We start from the raw sequence: 22,138 nt of genomic DNA on the forward strand, positions 1-22,138 counted from the left end.
TTATGGACTCATATTTTAGCCAGAAACAACAGTCTTATTGGGTTATTGTGATGTTTTTTTTTATCAGCTGTTTGGACTCTCATTCCAGTGGCACCCATAAGAATCCATTGTTGAGTAAGTTATGTGATGCAAACTTTCTCCAAATTCACTCCGAAAAAAGAAACTAACTCATCTACTTCTCAGAAGGCCCAAGATTGAGTACATTTTCAGCAAATTTTCACTGTTGGGTCAACTATTCTTTTAAAATGCAGCACTCAATTTGAAAAATGCAGAGAAGGGTTAAAGATCCCTGAAAGATCCATAAAATATTGCTATTTTTAAAACATAGCCCTATTTATTCATTTTCACATGCCATCCACACACCATCCACACACCACAAACTGAAAGCAGCCACTTGCGCTGCTGTTTCAGTGGCCGTATGAGCAGAACTACAGCTCCCGTGACACATTGCGCTGCTGGGATCTGTCACTCCACCCCTCTGCATCTGCGAAGTGTAGCGGAGGATCGCGGGCACAGACTTACAGCAGCGCCGGACCGGTGTGGTATGTGTGTGGTACACATCGCGGTGCTCACTGCAGTTCTCCAGCCTCACTGGCACTGTCCTCTGTGATCGGTTTTAAATACGGCTTGTTGTTTGAGTGCTGCTGTGAGCTCGCGGAACCTGCGCTGATCATATAAACTCGAGAGCGGAGAAACAGCTGATCCACGGATGGTCGTCTGAGGTAAGTGGTCCTTTAATATCAACCCACCCGAACATTGCATGACTGGAAAAGTTGCGCGGAGAGAGAAATATCTGTACTGAGATCGAGCCCGTTAAGACTGTGAACTTCTCTCCTGTATTTTGTGTGGCGCGCGTGAGAGAGGACAGACGGACACTGTATCTGAGTGCTGCTTATTTATACGACGAAATTCCCTGCATACCGATTGAGGGAAAAGTGGAATGTAATGGAATGATATTGTAAGTCTTAAGATAATTTGGTATCAGAGTTTTAAGCATATTAGTGACGCGAGTCATCTGTTGATTTCTCAGTTGTGTTCCTGAATATGAGACATGGGATATTTAAGCACAACTAACGTGATTTACCTTAAAAAATAATTAATCCAACATGTAAACAATAATCTAAAGACAGTGAGAGCCATAGTTCCATAGATTAAATCCTTTGCCTATGCATATAAAATAATGTGTTCATATATGAGATATAGTTTGAGCATACTTTTTATTATCATTTTGATTTAATGGCTCTAAAAAATGTCCAGTGGTTTAATCATCCAATAAAAAGTACTTAATACCTTTCAATACATGAGTGTATGTTTCAGAAATGTTTTCATATTTTTCAAGATAATTACAAAAACACTTTAAAAAAATCTTTATAATTTTAATTTTAAAGGGGTCATATGATGCGATTTCAATTTTTCCTTTCTCTTTGGAGTGTTACCAGCTCTTGGTGCATAAAGAAGATCTGTAAAGTTGCAAAGACTAAAGTCTCAAATCCAAAGAGATATTCTTTATAAAAGTTAAGAGTCAACCACGCCTACCTAAAACTGCTCGTTCTAACACGCCCCCACATATCTACGTCACGATGTGGGAAGATTTGCATAACGCCGCCCAAATGTTCACGCAAAGAAAGAAGGCGTAACTTTTATTCTCACTGTAGTATTGTTGCTGCCGCTGCCGCGTCGTGAAGGCGCTGTGTGTTTCAAAAGAGGACGATATCCGCTTCGTCATGCCTGGAGCTGATCCGTGCTGGTCGCGGAGGGTATGGTTGCTCCGTTTTATGAGACCAAAATATGCGATTTCAAAAAAGGTAATAAAATATGTTATCATGTTTTTTCATGGTATGGTACAACAAAGCATTGTCAGAAATTTTTTATTGTTCGAGCTTTGGACTATATATATATATATATGTATATATTAAGCCCCACAAATTGTCAAAATTACTTTTCTTTTTCTTCAGAATTTCAACACGTTCATTGTTCATCAGTAGTATATTAAAGTAATTTTAAGCCGGTCAAAACAAATGAGCATCACGTCATATTTATACTTTTATGATTTGATCAAAAGGCGAAGACCTTTGGTTTGTGTAAAAAGTAACTTGTGTAAATAAAATGTCAAACATATATAAATACCTTTGCTAAGGAAACAGCACTGGACGTTCTAGTCTTCTTCAACTTTATCTTAAACAAATAGACAGATCTTTTTTCCGCATGCTCACTTTATACAACTGATCTTTAACCTTTAATTTTCCTGGTCAGAATAGTGCTAAAGATAATGCCCTCAGTTAGATTCACGCGATGACAAAGGCTAAACACATCACACATAACTTATCATTAAATAGTTTATCTGGCAGATGGTTATCTGCAAGTCAGCAAAGTCTGTAAATATCAGAGCACTGTAAATGTACCCTCTCAGCACAAAATAAACCCATTGCGACATGACAGCTATGAAGGCAGACACAGCAGGTTTAAATAGGATCACAGTGTATTGTCTTAAATCCATTGGTTTCCCAGCATCTAAGAGGCATCTAGACACAAAAACAGTTGGATTGAGGTGAAACACTCGGGACAGAAGCCCTGCCTCACATATTTATTAGACAGATAGTGTTTTCCTGGTTGGCTGAGAGTAGCTTCAGGCTCCATTCCACTGCTAGCACTTTCAGCTCTGCAGCAGTGGCAGGTTTTACTCTCTGTCTGCACCTGTCCTTTACACTGGAGTTTCCTCAGACTGATTTTTGTATAGCAGAATTCAGATTTCATGCTTTGGTACAACAAAGCATTGTCAGAAACTTTTTTTTATTTTTGGGATAGGAGTCTGTTCTGACCTTGAAGCTGTTTCTCAAAACTGAAGCAAATGAGTTCCAGTAAAAAAGGCTTCTGAATTCAGGATATATCGGTTAGCATGGCTCTGGCTCATAAATGTCAAAAGAAAGGGTGGGAGTAAAAGAGAGTGAAGGTTCCCTCAAAGGGTTTGAATCTTAAATGGAACAGAACTAGTTTGAACTGTGAAGTCTTAAGCTGTTTTTGCTATTGAGAAAATTCTGATTGGATTCATGGATGTTTCTACAGCTGTGGCTGAGTTCTGTAGGGGGTTGTGCTAAATCCTGTCAAATGGGGCTTTTGGGATACAATGGGGATACCGTGATCTAATGGAATATAATCCCCAATGCGTAAATGGATATTCTGTACATTATCATTGCGCTTAAAGAAATAGTTCATCCAAAAATGAAAATTTGCTGAAAATGTACTCGCACTCAGGTCATCCAAGATGTAGATTACTCTGATTGTTCATCAGAACAGATTTGAAGAAATTCAGCATTACATCACTTGCTCACCAATGGATCCTCTCTGCAGTGAATGGTTGCCGTCAGAATCCAAACATCTCAATTATCCACACAATTCCAGTCCAATTAATGTTTTGTGAGGTTAAAATGTGTATTTGTAAGAAACAAATCCATCATTACATTTTTTTTACTTCATTCTGTTGCTTCCAACTGAAATATGAGTCCTCTATCCATATTATTGCTTTCTCCAACTTGTCGAATCAGAAGTGAAATAATAAAGCAAAAAAAACCTCCAGAACAACCGGGGATGAACTTTTTCACTGGAGGAAGCTTACTTGTGGATTATTGTGATGTTTTTATCAGCTGTTTGGATTCTCATTCTAATGGCACCCATTCACTGCACTGGTGAGCAAGTGAAGTACTGCTAGCGTTCTCCAAATCTGTTCCAATGAAGAAACAAACTCGTATACATCTTGGATGGTCTGAAGATGAGTAAATTTTCGGCAAATGTTCATTTTTGGGCAAACTATTCTTTTAATGTTATTGCTCAGCGCACGTTGCTAAGATACACAGCAGGAGATGAGATGTGATGTTCAGTGTGAGTAAATTGAATAAAACCAGATGTTCTGCTAATGATCATTAAGTAACAAACAAGCAGGATGCAAACATCTGAGCTGCTTTGATTCAGTGAGAGTAGAGAACGTTCGTGCAGGTAGGTCAGTGATGCGAATGTCAGTGACCCAAGTCTATCTGTAGTCAAGGAAACAGGAAGCACTAGAATTCAGTGTTTCTCATACAAAAGTATTGAGAAAACGTTTGCAGACTGAAACGTTTCTGAGAACAGCATACCAACAATAGCTGAAATGATTCATCGAGTTATAAGAAGTTATAAGAACTGTTCTGATGAAACAGTTTTGCATCCTAAATAACCCACTGTAATGCTGAAACACAGAGGATGAGTGTTCAAGCACTAAACAAACAAAAGTATATTCATGGTTTCACATTAACTGGGTGATTCTTTATTAAGGGGAACTTTCCTGTGCATTATGAGGATTAAAAAACAAAAGAATCATTCTAGTTTTAAATCGCTTTCAGCTATTTTATGTGTTGTTGTAAGAGTGTTGAAGAGTACATTTTTATCAGAATTTTGTACTTGTCCTCCACCAGAATTTTTAGCTTCCATTTTATATTTCTAAAAAGTGTAGAAGAAATCTACATTTTCTGCACTTTTCCCATTTTTTTTTTATTTGTGAATAATCACAGTATCAGAAACTGCTGTTGCATGGCAAGCATTTTAGAGAACTATTTAAGCTAAGCTCTATCTAGCTACTACTAGCTAGATTCAAGTGATTATTACGTTTTGAATATGGATATTTTTCTTACAAAAACGCATCGATTCGCTACAGGAGGCCTTTGTTCACCCCCCGGAGCCGTGTGAGACACTTTTTTTTTGTGGAAGGGTGCTTTTTATTTCACGTCTTTTGGACTGAAGCAATGCAACACCCGCTGAGTCCCTTTAACATATAGTAAAGCATTTATTGAACATGTTTTAACTGACCCAAGACACATGTGAGATACGTTATGGTTAATGCTGTTTGTCATGTAATATTTTAGTCCAATGTTGTCTAGATATAATTTTATTTTCTAGATCATGCAATAGCAAAAGTGTTTCATTCTTGAAATGTAAGGCCATTGTGACTTTTTGTTTCTATGTACAAACTTTCCTTTGTAGGTGTGTAATATATATTGCTATAGTGACTTTGAATGTTTTGCCCTGAGAAGAACTACAATGTCTGCATGACACACCAATCTAAAACTCATTTATGACACATAAAACATTAAATTATGGGAAGCCATTGTTTCACTCCTGAATCACGAAATAAATGTGGCCAATTTCTCTTGAATGCTGTGTCGATAAGATGTAACTCTGGAATGTCGATTCGCCACTTCGATCTGTTTTTTACGTGAAGCTGACAGCGTTAGCTGTCATCAGACATGTTTGGCCGGTCTCCGACACAACAGGGCTTGTCTGATCTTGTCACACTCTGTTATCGAACGAGGGGGCAATTGCAATTTTCTCAGGATAACAGGGAGGTACGTTTGATTGTTGTTTTGTTGACTGCACTCACTCGCTCTACGCCGCTCAAATAGAAATTACTTCCTGCTGAGGAAGTGTCTGACTCTTTCACGTAAACAGAGCAAATTTAATTAAACCAAATTATCAGAGTGGTGCTGGGAAATCAAAGGCTTCTGGAGAGCGTGTATAATGTGCCACATCAAGCTCACCCTGTGTGTCATTTGCCTCTGTCCCGTAGTGGGTGGTCATGCTGCAGATAACTGGACTATTAGAATAATGTCACATCCACTCATGACTTCAGTCAGCTGTATTACAAAGCCACAGGCAATCACAGATTATGATTAACGTTTTGTATTCACACGATTCACAGAGGCAATATAAACAAACAGGACCCATTCAAGAGGTATACTCTACAACAGGGGTCTCCAACCTTTTTTACACCACTGACCGGTTACGTTTGGAAAATATTCTCGCGGACCGGCTGGAGGGGGGTGGGGTTTATATATATATATATATTTTACATATAATAAATATATATTCGGGTGTGTGTGGCTGCTGCGCACATTGAAAACAGCGCGAACAACGAATCGAGTTCGCTATCCCATTAATCTGCGAATCACGTGCGTGCCGAATGGTAGGGTCTCATCCGTATTACGGATCAACTGCGATCCGTTTAACTCCTAATATGTGACAGATCAGAGCAATCTTTCATTTACTTATTTAACATGAAATTGTCAAATTTCTACTCCATATCAATCGCATACAATGAAAATAAAGAATAATTAGAACAATCATTAACAAATAAATAACAGAGTGTCATATCTATAGGCCTACACATTTTTCCCAGAACGTTCTTGCGACCCGGTAGCAATTCTTCCACGGCCCGGTAGTGGGTCGCGACCCGGTGGTTGGGGACCTCTGCTCTACAACATCATATTTTATAAATAATAACGCTTTTAAAAAATCAATTTGTAAGATTCCCTTTGTGAATTTCTGATTTTAGAATAGTGTTCTTGGATTCATGAGTAAAATAGGAGTTGTGTTTATTATTAATTGAAGAGATTTACACATTTTCTTCTGCACCATACAGTAAATTACATACAGTCATATTCTGAACATGGTTGCAAAACCATTGTGTGCTTTAAAATGTAAGCTTCTACAAAAGAACTACAGCAGTTATCTGTTTCATCAAATATATCAATTCACAACCCTTTGGTAGTTGTAGTCCTTCTGTAGAAAATAACATTTACAGTATGTAAAGGGTATGTAATGATTTAAAATGTACGTAATTTCTGTTGTATAGCAAAAAAAAAAGGAAATGCTAATTGTCCTCTGGGTTTTAGGATTACATACTGAACAGTTGTATTATAAAAATGAATAGATTAATCATAGTCCAGTGTTTCTGGCACCGCTGAATCTGTGTCACCACTGCTAAATGTACAGTATCATGGCTAAATAAATCCTATTTTACAAAAGTTGTCAATGTAAGTATCCGGTCTGAAGTGCATGAGATAAAAAACGACCATGTACTTCAAAATAATGGCTAGAAATCGTAAAATCCTTTCTGTTTACGTTACAAAAAACATACAGTGCAACAAATGTCCAAATCAAAAGTCTTGTTCTTTTATTGAATAATTCAGAAAGGTTTGAATCAGTCTGAAGAATCCTTTACTGAACTATTTGAATCAGTCAGATCAAATTACACATTTGCAACAGTTTTTTTTTCTGTGTTGCAAAGGACCAACCCATTGATGCTCATGTAGTACTACTGTTTATGGATTGTCATTCAATTATGTTCTTGCAACAACTGCTGTGAATGGTTTTAGGCAGTGTCTACCTTCCTGTTTATGATAGATTTCACGGAGAGAGTTTTCAACTGAATGTTGGGTCTATGGGGACGTCTGAAGAGCTGTAGACCGGGGTTAGTTTGGCATGCTGCCCATGGGTTTATATGGCACACAGAGGGGTTTCAGCCTCTCTGCCTCTAACCATTCAGCCGTACAGAGCGAGCAGAACACTGCTGCCTGTTTCAGAACAGCCTCAGAATGAAGCCGGTCTGTTTATGCGAAATGAAAAATCATGGTGTACACTGTACATGTTTTTCTCCCCCTTCTGCTTATGATTTCATTTCAGGTGTGATGGTCATGTGGACACTGTGATCAAAAGATTACAGCGTGTGTCCTGAGGACTGTGGCTTATGACCGAGCCATACAAATGGTTCTCTGTTTAGTCGTCTTCAGAAGAAATGAAGTCAGCCATATTTACTCACAGGCCGCAAGCAGACAGTGTTTGTGTTGTTGAAGAGAAATGTGTGAAGTTAGGTTTCTGGTGTGCTGCTGAAATGGCAGGAACATGAATGAAGGAAAACTGCAATGACAAGCCATTTATGCTCATTTATTGAGCGTGGTTTGTGAGTAGGGTTGCCAGCATCAGCAGAGAAAAATCAATTTTTCTCCATTTTTTAATGCGACGTACACCATTTGAGAATTAAGTCAACCATTTATGGCCTATCTTATACAAATTATAATTCAATTACTTTACTGTAAGTGGCTCAACAGCAATGCTTTGCATCATATTTGGATAAAATGCTAAACAGCAACAGTTGCAAAGGTAGGATTGGCCTGTAATATTTTTAAGGCGGGGCCTAGCAAAGATTTGGTTGTAAATGTTCACATGCAAATGTTTTTCTAATCTCATCTGTAATTTTTAACACTTACATACACATACAAAATATACATATTTCGATGCATATAGCTGTACTTCCGTGCTCTCTTTCTCACTCTCGCTGTTGACACGCACAGTGATGAGCGGAACTGTGATCATTTACACACGAGCAGCTCATGATCCAGTGTTTTCAGTGTTTCAGAGCAGCTCGGTTCACAGTGAACTCCTTTGGAACAGAGATCCAATGTGCGCAACATGTACCAGTTACTCTTTATTTTCACATTTGCATAATTTCATTTTGTGTACGATGATGATTACAGCATTTCATGAGATTTGTAAGGAGAAGCATTTGTAAACCTGTTGTCAGAAACATAAAGGTCTTCTTGTAGTTTTCTGCCCAAAACTCTTGGAACTGTGCCCTGTATTGATTTAACAATCATTTTTAAATACTGACAGTTCTGTATCATGCATGACGGCTGGCAACCCTATTTGCACGATTTGTGCTCCGCTCATTTCTTTGTCCCAGGGATCATACTGTGATCTGGTGGCCGCCATCTCCTGCATGGGTGGGGGAAGATGGGGAGACCATATCTGAAATGTTATATTGTAATAACCTCCATGCAGACTAGACTTTTCTTATTAACTGGCCCTCCCCTTTTCTCTTCCTTTCGGAAATGTGCCGTTATCAACAGAGGGCATATTTATAAATGGCCTTGAAAAACAATGGCTAGCTAACAGACAGCTGCTATAGCCACCTCTGTGCCCATTCTGGCCAAATAACTTCAAAGAAATACTGTGGTAGTTTGGAGCGACATTGGATCAACAGTATTTTTTAGAACAGGAAGTAAATAAGAGTTTGGCAGTAGTGCAGTCTGCTGGCCGAATACCTTTGCTGGATTTAATGCATCAACATTGCACTGGTGGGTAGCATAAGTAGTTGAGCTGCTAAGTATTTCAGAAATGACTTGCAGAAGTGAAACTATAAGTATTCTCCAGTGGTTAGTGAGACTGAGATGTTTGTGTACATGTGTGACCTGGACACAATAACCAAAATATTATGAGCGAGTGCCATGGTTAATTACAGAGGATAGAGGTTGTATGTGTGAAGTCTGTATCTGTATCTGTTTTGTTTTTCTTGTTGTTATAGACAGAGACAGTAGCTCTGCTCTAAAGCCTGTTGCACACTACATGCTGTCTACCTGCGCAGCTTCCTAACCGAAACACAACCTCATAGGTGACTGATTTGGAAAGCTCCACACAGATAGGAAGTTTTTAAATCTTGCTTCAGTGTTATGACACAAACATTGCTCTTCAACTGTAGTGCTCATAGTTTATTATAGTAGAATTTGTTGTTAAGCTAAAAGTGCGATACCTGAGGTGAGGTGAGGTGAACAAGTCATAGAAACTCTCAATATGGCAGATGTAGGAACGGAGGCCCCACCTTTTATTTAAATGACCAAATACCTTTTTTGACCTTTTTTTTTTTTTTTTTACGATTTGTGGGGAAAATATTTTTTTTATTTAAAGTTTATTTATATTTATAGTTTTATTTTATTTTATTGGTAATATTAAGTATGTTATATTGACAAACCAATTAGGTGACTTTGTTTTTCCTTATTCAAGTACACTACAATTCAAAAAATTGGGTTCAGTAAGATTTATTTTTTGGAAAAAAAAGCAAGTATGCATTCAATTGGTCAAAAGTGACAGTAAAGACATTTGTAATGTTACAAAAGATTTCTAATTTAAATAAATGCTGTTCTTTTAAACTTTATATTAATCAAAGAATCCTGAAAAAAAATGTTTCACAGTTTTCAGAAAAATATTAAGCAGCAAAGCTCTTTTCAACAATGATAAAGACATGAAATGTTTCTTGAGCAGCAAATCAGCATATTAGAATGATTTCTGCATTTTGAATGTATTTTTGATCAAATTAATGCAGTCTTGGTGAGCATAAGAGATTGTTTTAAAAACTTTTTTTTTTTTTTACCAACCCTAAACTTTTGAATGGTAGTGTAGGTAAGATCTCTACTTTTATGTCTGTTACCTATAGAAAATCAATCTGAGAGTGTTACCCAAGATGGCAAAGATGCATGTGATGCCAGTTTATACTTTAGACAAAATAAGATGTAATTATGCTGTTTTTTTTTATTGGTAAAGTGTCAGTGGTGCCTGAAAATTCTACCGAGTTTTGTTTAGCCTGAATCCTTACCAGGATGAAACCGGACAGCACAATAATGTCACTTGTTCTGATAATGGCCCTGATGTAAGAATAAGCCACATCATTGAATTTCCCTCATCTCTTTGCTTTCAGCAGTGTATGTCAAAGCAAATCAGTAATGGGAGCACAACAGCATGGTAAAATGATGCGATTAGGGCCATTACCCATGTTATTCCATTATTTCTTGCCACTCTGCCCATCTGTGGGGTTGTTTTCCGTCAAAGCAAGTAGGACATTAACTCTATTCGAAGAAAGTGTTTGTAAGCAGTGGAAAAGCCAGCGGCTGGTGGCTTGCCAGGCTTAGACAATATGGAAATGCACTGTGCTCAGTGTCGGACAATAGCTTGGGGCTCTATTGTGAATCAGGCTTTGGCATAAGCCCCCCCTCTGAAAGATCATATGACTGACAGCACTGTCATGCATTGGTTTGGCTACAAACTGAAGGAATGTTTTCTTAAAGAGTTGTATTATTATCTGAAGCATGTTCCCAGACACACTTTTCAGTCTTGAGGTTTCTAGGAATGGCCAAGTGTTGTGAACAGGGGGCTGCCCTCCAGGGAAAAGAGTCCTTCATTGTGTTTTTTTAGTGCGAGTGCTGATTAGTGTGACAGGCATTGGTCTGCAGACATTATTACAATGATAATGTCCTCCGCTTTTGATGCCTTCATAGTGTCTGCTCACCAAAATAATTACTGGTCGTGCTAAAGGAATAGTGCTGAGGATTATGCTAATTCATACCAATGTGATTATATGAATGAGTAATACTCTATAATGCTCTCGAATTAATCTCTCTCCGGGTCCCGTATGCTTGTATGGCAGGATAATCTGTCCAAATGATACCAGTGTTTGTCAGCGATTGGCTTAATGGAGCAGCCCTCTCTCATAGCCACATAGGGCCTGAAAGAGCTGCAGTTGCACCGCTCATGTTGCTGGATTTGAAATAATACGGCATCTTTTATCAGACCAGACTCTTTTAAGGCTCGTTGCTGTGGTCTGTCTGGCTGTTATCTTTAATCATTGTGTCAGAGCTGCTATACAATGCAATTTGAGAGTTTAACTGCAGGAAAAATCCAGCACTAAATTTTTGATTCAACCAGTTTCTCATATGCCACTGTTTTAAGCTTGAAGATGATCATTCAGAAGAAGCCAAAGTTGAGATATACTGAATGTTTTGGTAAAACCTGAATAGCATCCTATCAAAATTCAGTATTTTTTGTCTTGTTTTCCTGTAAAAAAAAAAAATGTACACCTTCTCAAAACAATACAAATTTACTTCAAGTAAAATGTAAATATATGTGTAAATGTTTATATGTATAAATGTTTGTTTTATTAATGTTTAAAGTCTTACAATATCATCCAGACTGTCCAGATTCTCAAAGTTAAGCAGTTGTTCCCAATTAAATCAGAATTGCAATTAACTTTCAAATTTGAATCCACTTTGTCTCAGATATTTATCCTAAAATTTCATCAGTGAAACCATTTTCACTCTGAAATTGCTAGTAAATTGCTATTACATGTTGTAATTGTAATAAAAAATTTGAAATTTTAAAGTAGAAAGACTGAAATAGTAATTGCTTGTAAAACTCCAGTAATCTTTGTTTTTTTTATAACTTTGAAAAGTCTTTTTTTTTATGTGCATTTAATGCAAGTGTATTTTGTCAAATTGCCAATGCCATGAGATAAAATACACCTATATTGAGAAAAAACATTTTTACAATGCAAAATTCATATGGGTAGCATATCTCTCAGATTACTTCATGAAAAATCTTTGAACTCACATTGAAATGTCTGACTTTTGATTTTAGAGGTTCAGGTCTGGGTTTAATGCAGGCCAGTCAGGATCTTCCACACCAGACTCAGTAAACCCTATTACTAGTGGCATCCTATGACCGAGCCACGTTAAAAGCCACTGAGAGTCCTAGTTAGAGGGCTGAGCACATTAGTCAAGTAGGGAGGAAGCAAATGCTCATGCAGAACAGACGAAAAAGCAGAAGAATACCTGAGAACAGTTTTGTCCTAATATAATGAGAACTTCAAATCAGGATGTTCCTGGCCTTCATATAATCCACACTACCACATGCAAAGTTTGATATTTGACAGGTAATTTAAAAGAAACATTTAGAGGCAGAGAAAGGAAGAATAAGGGGAGGGAGACGTGTGTGACTTCTGTGATGTGGCAGCAAATGGAGAACAAATGGTTGTAGCAGGAAGAAATCAAGGGCGAGTAAAAATGAAGTGGACTGCTGTGCTGAGGTTGATTCAGGTTGTACGATAATCACACACCAGGAGATGACTGAGAGGACCTGCGGGTTATTTAGTAAGAGACATGTTGTGTAAGACATTGTTCAACTGTTAGTTTCATCTGATGCCTGCTTTAAATGATTTTTGATGGCTTTATCCATCACTTCCCTCAACAATATCAGGAGGTTTTCATGCATATGCATTCATGCATTAAAAGTGGCCCGACCAGCATTGTGTTGAGTATGTTTTTTTAAGCAAATGAAAAATACATTCTTTGAGAAAGAATCTTAATAGCATAAGGATTTTTAGATACATTTAAAAAAAAAAACGTGGTGTAAAAGATCCATTAAAAACTCATTAAAAAGTCATTTTTTGTTGTATAAATAGCTGCATTGGGCACATTAACCAGTAGCCTGCGGCCACAATGGTGCCAAGAAAGGCATTTCAGACGGAGCAAGTTTTTACATTACAAAGACAGTCCCTTGGAAGAATATACACAGATGGATTGTGCATAATAAGAACAGGAACGCCTATTAAGGTCCATTTTGATTTCATGTTGGCTTCAAGTAGCCCTCAGATTTGAACAGATTCCTGCCAATGGGGCTGAAAGAGTTTCTCTTTCATTTCCCCCTCATTTTCAATCCCATTACTCCAAATATGTGACCGGCCATTTGAAAGTGTCTCTTTTCATTGCTTCAGCACCTTCTAGGCAGGATGCCAGTACTAAAAGAAGAAGACTTGTGGTTTGTAAGTGAAGAAGTACTTAAAGAACACAGGCAAGTAAATCTTCAGCTAACCTGTCTGCCGTGGTTTCTGTGAGACCTGTAAAATCTGTAAATGTCATTTTTCCATCCTGACCCTCATTTGTCATTGGTAGGGCCTGTGAGCTAACAGAGCCCTAAATCACACTCATGTACAGTACATACAATAATGCACACTCCCCCAAGACATCAAACTTCCACCCCAGCTGTTCCTGCCGTTTAACTGCCGCGAGCAGAAATAATTGCTGCAGAACGAGAATCTCAGCGAGAGCCGGGAGGCCAGAAAAAGGCACAGACCATCAAAACAGATGCTTCATGTTCCCTCGAAAACTGTGAATGAGCCTTTATGGTTTGGACTGGTGCTAAGATTTCTCACATTACATTTGCTCTGTCTCTTCACTTCACACACAGTTCTCCATCTCTTCAAAGGAAATAATAGAGGTTTAAGTCGTTTCACACATACTCAAGCAGCGTGATAGTGAAGCAGCTGCGACTGCAACAGGAGGACGTTTCTGATAAATAACTGAACTGCAGGTTTATATTTACATCCAAATGATAATCTACCTAAATTAGAACCCAAACCCCAAACTGGCTATAAACTGCTCAAATCATCTGAATAGAAACTGCATATTTAACACCTATGCTTCTTGTCTGCAACACTGTTTTGCTTGGGCGGATTGTGTGAATACTGTTACCTGTCAATATGGGCGGTAAAATAAATATGCACTGCTTCAAGGTTACTCAGATGTTTTAAAGTTCTTTTACTTGCACTTTGAGAATCCTTTAGTGTGATTCATTGACTGCTAATGTCTCCATTGTCTGTTTATTTATAGCTTTTTCTTTTGATCTCTCTAATTACTTAGCCTGTCTGTGCTGGGATTTTGGGAGGATGTTGCATTTTTGGTGCCATGACCCGAGCATTCTGTATTTTAATGCAGAGCAGTGGAGTGGGCAGAGAGGTGCCTGCCGTCTGCCAGATCAACGTGATCTCATGATAATTCGTATGTATTTTACGTAAAATGTGGTTCTATAAAACATACATTTACTTACGTTTTTACAGGCACTAAAACGTACAATACTGACGTATTTTCAGTATCTAAACGTACAAATACTTACATATTTTCAGCATTTAAACGTACTAAACTGACGTATTGACGACACCTAAAAATTAATCCTTATGAATATTGAAATTGCGGCATTAATTTTATTAGTTTTTAGTTGTCATATGAATTACCTTGTTTTCAATTGCATTATTAAATTGTTTACTCGTTTACTTATGATATGATAACATTTCAATTTGTTGTGTGATTTCTGCTCCCAGCTCGTTTCCAAGAATATGCCTGCATAATGTTAAACAAGACTTCACTTTAAACCTTAAAATAAATAACATTTCTGCAATCGTTTAACCTTTACTTGTCATGTAATGTTTACTTTGATTGTCATGGGCCACAAAAGGCGTTTTCTCCGACATGCTGTGACTGACAATAGAACTATAAAATACACCAAAAACGCAACATAATTACGAAATGAAACAATTTTATTAGTGCGCTGTAATCCAAATCTTCCGAATCCATACGACTGCGAGGAACAGACCCAAATCCAAGCCTTTTTTCGGCGATCTGCTTCTCCATACGGCAGGATAATCGAACGCTCATTGGCTCTCGCCTGCATTCGTCACAGATTGCGGCATGCCATGTTTCTGGTGAGGTGCGTTTGAATCAGTGTTGCCAGACGTACGATAATTATCGTATTTGTACGATATATGATCAATAATGAAAAAAATCCCATAATGTACGATAATTTTGAAATTTCAGAACGTGTTTTTTCCAAAGTCAACCTCATCAAAACAAAGCCATGAAATCGGCTCATTACAGACGCTCTAAATGGGTTGGTGCACACCTCAGGACCCTCAACATCTGGCAACATATTCGCTATAAAATGGGTAGGTTAAGGGGTCTAAAAATCTAAATCTCTTATTAATAAAATGATAAAAATGCATATTCGCTATAAAATGGGTAAGGTTTAGGTTTGGGAGTAGGTTAAGGGGTCTAAAAATCTAAATCGCTTATTGATAAAATGATAAAAATGCATTGATACGAATATGTTAATGATATAAAAGATACGTAAATATTTTTACGTCTTTTAGCTAAAAATACGTAGTGATTTGTACGTTTTAAACGTTGAAATACATCTAAATTGTAAATTTTAGCATTAATAAAAACGTACAAAAATGTACGTTTTGTGCTTGTAAATGTTACGTATTAATACCTACGTATAAACATGAGACCAGATGGCCACTTAGAGTCTCCATTGGCTTTAAATCCCAGAGGTAGCATTCCCGACAATACCCACCCAAGTGCGGGATTTCGGCCAAAGGCGGAGGGTTTTGGGAAAATTTTACCTAAATAAACTGTCATTTGAAATATTATGTTATTGTAGGCTGGAAATGTTATATATTTGAGAATATTTGGCAAGCACTGTAAAGTGATCTTCTCTTTTTTTGTGGCTAGAGGAAGTTTCCATATCCACTTTAGCATTTAGTTGAGAAGACAAGTTTACATTAACATGAAAAGAGAAATATTTGAAACTATAATGCACATGGGGACGATCAGGCCACATGAGTTGATTTAGTCTGAGGTTTTCTTTTCACCGCCACTAAGGATAATGCTGACAGCTGTGACAGTTATGGGAGAATAATAAGAAATGAGCTGAGGTGCCCGCCCACCCATAGCCTACATGTTTGTCTGAATCAATTCTGTTGCAGTGATTGGACACAGATGTGGAGTATGGAAATGGACTGTGGCTATTCAGTATATGTACTTCCACCAATTACAATTGTTGGAAAAGGTTTTGGGTTGGTAAGATTTTTTTAAGTTTATTAAGTCTTATGCACATCCAGGATGCATTTATTTGATCAAAAATGCAGTAAAACAGTAATATTCTGAAATATTATTACTATTTAAAATAACAAAGCAAAGCTCAGTTTTCAGCATAATTTCTCCAGTCTTCAGTGTCACATGATCCTTCAGAAATCATTCAAATATGCTGGCTTGCCGCAAAAAATAAATAAATAAATAAAAATAATTCTTATTTTGAAAACCGTTGTCCTGCTTAATATTTCTGTGCAAACCGTGAGTTTTTTTTTTTTTCAGGATTCAGAACAGCATTTATTTGAAATAGAAATGTGTACTGGCACTTTTGATCGATTTAATGTATTCTTGCTGAATAAAAGTATTAATTTCCTTCAAAAAAAAAAAATCTTACTGAGCCTGAACTTTTGAACGGTAGTGTATTCCCACTTGTCAAATCCACCAAGGTGCGTTGTGTTGCAATACCCATTCAAGGCTCAGTCAAACTGTTTTACTTGAAGCTTAATTTACCATGTAGTGTATCTGAGAGGTAAAGTGGTTGTCATACGGAACAGTACGTACCTCTGAGGACAGAACAGACGGGAGAGAGAATTACATCAGCAGCCGGAGTCCATCACTAGTGATTATAGTATCACGGCTTTGATGCCCTGTGTCGTAACTCCATTAAAGGTCCTTTGTGAGCTGTCGTCTTTACAAACCGACTCCTCACTCAGAGAGAAAGCAATGGATTGTCTGAACAGCTGTGACAAATTGTCCAAAGAATGGAACGCATGCAGAAGCTGTTCTAGTGAGCAACAATTATGCTTTAGCCAAATTAGACAAAGGCAACAATTACTGAACAGGCAAAAAGTGTCAATTAAAATAAGTGAAATCAAATTGAAAATTGATGAATTTAGCCAGTATTTTTATCTGCTGGGCATTTTTAAGCACTGTTTGCATGTGGTGTTTCAAAGGTTAATTTCAGTTAGGATATTCATATTGCCTGACAGACAGCTGTCTATGAATTCAGTGAGACAGCAAGACAGCTTGCTAGGTTTTAAAATAGAGTCTCAGTCTCAAGAATATCAAAAGAATGTAAACAATTTCCACTCTTATTGTATGTCAACAACTGTTTCACTCGTGTCTGGTTTTATTTATCCTAAGGAATTTTAGTCTCCTAAGCAATGAAAGGACGACTTTAGAGAAATAGCATTTTCCTTTTTGTCTATATATGAAAATGCAGCACAGACACTTCTGAGCTGAGTAAAGGTGTGGTTTGTGTTATTGACAGTTTCATGTCTGTTTTCTAGCTAAGACCATTTCCGAAGGTCTAAAGACGACATGCTCAGCAGAAGGGAGTTTCATTCTTTCTCCTTCCCTCATTCTCTCTCCCTCTCTTTGTTTCTTGTTGCACACTCGCTCTCATCTTAAAGGAGCCCACATCAAAGCGCCCGTTTAGTGCTGGTTGGCAGGTGTAGGGTTTTTATGACAGCATAATAATTTCCTGTCAAAAACACCCCTCACATGGTCTTGATTTGTGCGCTCATAAAGCAGTGGGGTGTACCTTTGCGGTGTCATTTTTGTTAAATTGAATCCTAAAAAAAAGATGGTTAATAAATTACTTTTGATGGAAACTCTGGCTTTTATGGTGTCTGTCTGTTTGCACTAAATGCAAATCTTTAAATGTTATTCATCAGCTTTTAACATCTGTTCTTTTTAAATGTATACCCAAATGGTTTGTTTCCTTAAAAATGCAATTTATAATCCTGGTATCATCTAAAAGAGAAATACCAGTGCATCACTTTGTGATTTTGACTGTTTCCACACTGAGCACCTGATGAGCAGCTCCTGTTTCAGTTGCTGTTTCAAGGAATGAATCACTTTTCTGAATTGTAACACTTCGCCATAATTTCCTTATTTAACAGGCTCATAATCAATATAATAGTAAAAATTGTGAAAAGAAGCACCTTAATATCCCTGATGACCAAGTTTTTTGTTTAATAGATATACAGAGTTTTTGAACTGGAGAGTTTTTTGCCCAAAGCATAATTTTTCTTACTCATGATCGCAAGGGACAATATGAAAAACAGAAACTTTTAAATCGAACCACAAAAACAGTTTAAAACCACACAAGAAAAGAGGAAGTTGTAGTTCTCTCTTTTTAACTTCAGCTCATACCAGAGTCCCTTGTTTCTTTCCTTTACTGACAGAGTTTGACCCGTTTGACACCTCATTCATCCCTGCTCTGAGATGCTGTGCTCATCTCTTATTGACCTACAAATTCATTGTCCCAAGCAGAATGTCAAGTGCAAGTGCAATGCTGTCACGCGTCCCAGAAGCCTGAGTGCCACAGATGTGTAGTGAGGCCTTTGAAGGAAAGCGGAAGCAGCAGGCTTGTGTATTTTTTTCATCTCACGTACAATTGTTTGTTTCTGTGTTCAAGCAGATGCAACAACGTGTTGATCCACTACAGATTTGCGTTTAGCTCACAGACATACATTTGAGGTCATAAACCTCATTTCATCATCTGAGGCATCTTTCTGGAGTCAGGAGTCTCCGTAGGGCCGCATTCCTCTAATGCCATTGGGAACACCGGTCCATATTCCTCTGTTATTGCTCATGCTTGTGTATTTTTAGGCTGAATTCTTTCTATACCACTGAACCTATGTTTCCTGTGGCCTTGTGCTCTGCCTGGTTTATTTAAGGCCCTTGAGGGTCCCAGGGCCAAGGCACTAGCCTTGAAAGAGTCCCTAGAAATACCTCCTGGTGGTGTGGCATTAGGACTGGATTTGCTTTCTCTTTAATTATGAGGGGCTGTACATACTCTGTTTACTGCGAAGGCTCAGAGAGGAACTAATCCATCATCCTGTTTGTCAACTCCAGCGGGAGTCTCAAACAGCCTGATATGGTGGAGAGAGCTTTCTGAGAATACAGTCCTGAGAATGTGAACGCCAGGCAATGGTGTATAGCCTTCTGTCACAGGTAGAAATTCAGTATTGGATCTCAGAGGATTGCAAAATATTCCTTTTGTAGCATTTCAGGCAGTGTAGGAAAGAAATGCATTTTCTTCCTAATTCTCACTGTGTTCTTAAAGGGATAATTCATCCAAAAATGACAGAATTTTCCCATAAATGTCTCCAACAAATGTTCCCAATTTTTTAAATATTATATTATATTATATTATATTATATTTAGTGTTGTCAATCGATTAAAAAATAACTAATTAATCGCACATTTTTGTGAAATTACTCACGATTAATCCCACCTTGAAGTTTTTAAATATAATTTTATGTTGCAACAATTTCACATTCAATCTTCAAATGAATGAAGAAACGGCATAAAGACAGTATATTTTAAATGTTTGTTTAATGGCATCTTTTTATGACTGAGGGCGAGTATCACTGATACCAATACTACTGATGTCTCTATGAATTTTTTTTTTCTTCTAATATTTAACCATAAACTATAGCCACTCAACATTACAGTATAATTAAGAGCTATCAATATGAACATTTCTTACACTTTTAAAAATAACAACTTCTAATTTAAGTGAACTTAAAAACAGTCTTCACATAAACCCATTATAATAAATGTCATATTTACATGTGCCCTTGAGCAAGAAGGAAACATACAGAAATTGATTAAAGTTAAAGAGATTAAACACCGTAATCAAGCTGTGTTCGTGTTTTCAGAATTACTGTAGTTATGAAATGGCAACTCTGAGATTCCACTGAAAGCTGTTCACATCCTTGAACTCAGAAATTATTTGTTTCTATGGCAATGAGGAAGAGCAGCTTTATTGTTGATGACGGCTAAACATTTCAACACTATAAATTCACCTTGATATGATCTTGCTAAAAATATAAGAACAAACTAGTCAACACTGGCTGTAATAAAATGACTTATCAAGACAAAATATACAGTTTAGAGGCTGCTAATTTTTAAAGTTGTTGCCACTTTGGTGGTTTTTACATGAAGTCCCAGTGGTCAAATGAGAGAAGAAAGAGCTTTTTATAAATTCAAACATTTTTATAAATTTCAAACTTGTAATTATAACATGAAAGGATTGAAAAGTGTAATTCTGGTAATTCTGATATGATATGAAAGCAACAAAAGCTCCCAAGAGAATGCAATTACACATCACATGCTTATTTGTTAATTACTTTCATGCCTTGAGTATGAGAAGAAATGCCTTTATTAATTAAAAAAAAAAATTTAAGTTATCAAACACTAAATTCTAAATTAAATATAGATGAATGCTTAAAGCTACAAAAGTTATTGATTTCCTGTTTTTTTTCTTTTGTTCTTTGATTAACAGACATCACAGCAGCTGGTTATTAGATTTTTTTGGCTGCTATTACTTTAAGAGCTGCCGCTGCTGAACATGACGCAGATCTGACACTCATTGTATTTTCTCACAACTCTTTACCTTTTCTGACCCACTTCAGGTCTTAAAGTCTCTACTAATGAGCTGACTGCATTTGTGCATGCATTTGAAGAGCATGTGCTACGAGCCTGGACAGGAAAATTTGTTTTTACTGACATATGGCCTGACAACATCTCATCTGCAGTTCACTGTTGTTCTACTGAAGCTCTTGTTTTTCTTTATCAAAATAACATAAATTATATATTTTTTGACAGGTGTAAAATGTTGTATTTGTAATATTTCAGTATGTTATATAATAATAATAATAATATATCATATTTTATATATATATTTTTGCAGTTCTGCTTGGTGACACTAGCGGAGTTGAAATTACACCCTTCACCTTTAACCAGGCTCATAATCTCATAAAATCACCTTTAATATGCTAATTTAATATTTACTTGATTTCTCATCAGCCCAGCTTGAACCCAGCCTGTCATTCAGAAGGTTATTGTTCATACAGGATTGAGGTCAGGGCCCAGCAGTGGATATGAGATTTTCCAGCTTGTGAGGAAAAAAAATATGATAGCCATTATAGAACCATTTGACAGAATTATTAATGACCCCGTAGGATTGAGGGAAATATGAAAAGCGAGCTGCCGGACAGTGCTCTGGGATTCGGGTGCTTCATCATATTTCATGCTAACGACATGGGCTTTGAACAGCTGCTCAAATTACATCCTGATAGAGTGATCAGGCAGAAAGCCAGACAGACATGATGGGCAATATATATGTCAGTGCTGAAGAATGAAGAGGGAGGGCGCTGGTGTGTATGGATGTGTGTGTGTATGAGCTTCACTTGCTGGGCTTTAAGCAACGAGGGAATTAATGCACTGATAGGGGAAATTAAGGCAGTCAATTGATATGTAATTGCCACTAATGGAAGGTGGTTTTTCAAAACCTTTCAAGACAGCTTACAGTACAAACACTAACAGAGGATGTGTAGAGCCGTGGGGCTTTTGAGCCGCAGGTGTGGAGTAGAGTAACACTAGCCTGATTACTAAAAACAAACTACATTTGCATTTCTGAACAAAGTACCAGTGCTTAATAAAAATACTTTTAAGTTTTAGGTAAGTTTAGATAAATGAAATAATGTAAATGAGTAAATGAAATAATGCAACATAATGCAAATTCAGAATTCCGTATGTAACTATTATAATTATGTCATCGCTGTCAGTTAAATTTTGAATTCGAAATATTCCATCTGTGACAGGGAGATGTCTGAATTTTATTTCGCTTAAATTTCTTAAAGTATAATATGTACCTAAGTATAATATTTATTTATGTTTATAATATTTAGTATTCAGAGCCGATCCTCCCTATACGCAAAATACGCAAGCTGCGTAGGGCCCCCGAAACACTGCATAGGGCTCCCTTGCTCTCAAAGATGATTTAATTTTAGTTTCGTTTTTGAATTTGGCCAGCGGTTATAAAAACATGAATGATCATTTCTTTTAATGCGGTGTGCTGTCGCCCTTTCTAGGTAAAAAATCAGTCAAATCATGTAATGTGAATGTACGCTTGAAAGGAAGAGACACTGTTTCTCAAGCGCTTTCCGCGAGTGCGATTCGAGTGAAACACGGACAAATGCGTTTCATTCATTCGTTCATAACCACTCATA

At 37.2% G+C, this 22,138-nt stretch overlaps 1 protein-coding gene across 1 annotated transcript in view; it reads left to right on the forward strand.

The window, feature by feature from the left end:
- The first annotated feature begins 472 nt into the window (after positions 1-472).
- LOC107743824 (phosphoprotein associated with glycosphingolipid-enriched microdomains 1-like) overlaps positions 473-22,138 on the forward strand; it is a 46,551-nt gene continuing 24,885 nt past the window's right edge. Inside the window, exon 1 of the mRNA XM_016557246.1 lies at positions 473-722. The gene's annotated coding sequence lies outside the window, so the exon portion shown is untranslated. The remainder of the gene's footprint in view (positions 723-22,138) is intronic.

This window comes from Sinocyclocheilus rhinocerous, unplaced genomic scaffold (assembly GCF_001515625.1).
Source record: "Sinocyclocheilus rhinocerous isolate Xijiao unplaced genomic scaffold, SAMN03320098_v1.1 scaffold46, whole genome shotgun sequence".
NCBI classification, from domain to species: Eukaryota; Metazoa; Chordata; class Actinopteri; order Cypriniformes; family Cyprinidae; genus Sinocyclocheilus; species Sinocyclocheilus rhinocerous.